At 29.2% G+C, this 1,430-nt stretch overlaps 1 long non-coding RNA gene across 1 annotated transcript; it reads left to right on the top strand.

Moving 5' to 3' along the window:
- Window positions 1–259: 259 nt before the first annotated feature.
- On the top strand, window positions 260–984 carry LOC112100342. The gene is made up of 3 exons (XR_002906687.1): window positions 260–307; window positions 399–461; window positions 637–984. It is a non-coding gene; the product is annotated as an uncharacterized LOC112100342 (long non-coding RNA).
- The last annotated feature ends 446 nt before the right edge of the window (window positions 985–1,430 follow it).

The raw sequence follows: 1,430 nt of genomic DNA, 5'->3' as shown, positions 1-1,430 counted from the left end.
CAGAGGACATTTGTATTTGTACTCATATAAGGTCCATACGGATTGTCAGTATCTTTGATTAAGTCAGATTTGTTGGATAACTTTCAAAAAGAAATACAAGATTTGTTCTCTTCATTATCTGGTTTCTTATTAATATTCTTTGATTAAGTCAGCTTTGGTAGATAAGTTCGAAAATAAATTGAATTTGTTCTCGTCATTATCTGCTTTCTTATCTCTTTCTTAACTTGTATTCTCAATGTATAGGATAGAATTTTGCTTTACAATAATTTGGCAACAATTTCAAAGGAATCAAGCTATTTATTCTCATGTACGTAAAATATTTAAGAAAATTAAGTTTTATGGTCACATTATTTGAATTTTTTTTTACAATTAATTAGTTTATGATATAATTTTTGCAGTATCCCCATCAACACGTTCAAAAGCGTCAACGTCGAGACCTTGAGAATTACAATATTGGAAGAGTAAATTAAGTTTCAATCAATTTTTTTTTTTTTACTTAAAAAAATTATGAGTATGCTTACGGGCGAAATCCGCAGTTGCCATCACTTTTTCCATAACAAAATATCATCGTGTTTATATTTTTTATTAATTTTTTAAGATTCAATTGAATTGATTTATTTTTTTTTACCCTTTCAGGGTAGTCCAGCGAGTGCAAAATCAAGTACCCGGGCAAAATCAATGACCAGTGCAAATGGAGGTGGTGGAGAATCAACTAAAGCAAATATGAACGTAAAGGCAGCTAATAATACAAAGGCAATTACTAAAGCAAAGGCAGCTAAAGCAAAGCCAAGAGTGACATATAATGTCAATTACATATATCAATACAACGCCTATAACGTGAACTCGCCATGCACGAATGTGATTGCTATTAATAATAAAGCATATCCCCAGCAGGCATATCAATATTTAAAGTAATTAACTTGCTTTTCTCTTTTCTTAGAATGCTACCTCTTGATAATGTATTCACAGCCATTAATTCGTAATAAGCCCTTGAGGTTTCTTTTATCTTATTGGAGGTTTTCTTGTTATTTAAATGCCGTCTTGATAATATATATTATAGATACTAAAAATTTAGATGTGGCCACCCGAGAATGACTCATTAATTATATATCATTAGCATATGTTATGATAAATGTCAACTTGGTTCTTTAATACAAGTTGAATTCTTGTTTGATGACTAAAAATCCCCTTTTTGGATGAACACATTTTTCACGGACGCGCATAACATCGGCATCTTCGTTTCCAGATAAATTAATTGGACTTTGGAAATTTTATTATTACTTTTTCTTTTTTCATCTCTCTTCTTCCTCTTTTTTATATATATATATATTTTCCTTATTTCCATTTGTATCTTTTTTTTTTTGTAATTAGAGTTTTTCATCCTGTGATTGATCTTATTTTTTATTTTTTTGATATTTTTATTTGTAAAA

This window comes from Citrus clementina, unplaced genomic scaffold (assembly GCF_000493195.1).
Source record: "Citrus clementina cultivar Clemenules unplaced genomic scaffold, Citrus_clementina_v1.0 scaffold_3, whole genome shotgun sequence".
Classification (NCBI taxonomy): domain Eukaryota; kingdom Viridiplantae; phylum Streptophyta; class Magnoliopsida; order Sapindales; family Rutaceae; genus Citrus; species Citrus x clementina.
This window is presented reverse-complemented; position numbering and strand designations above follow the sequence as displayed.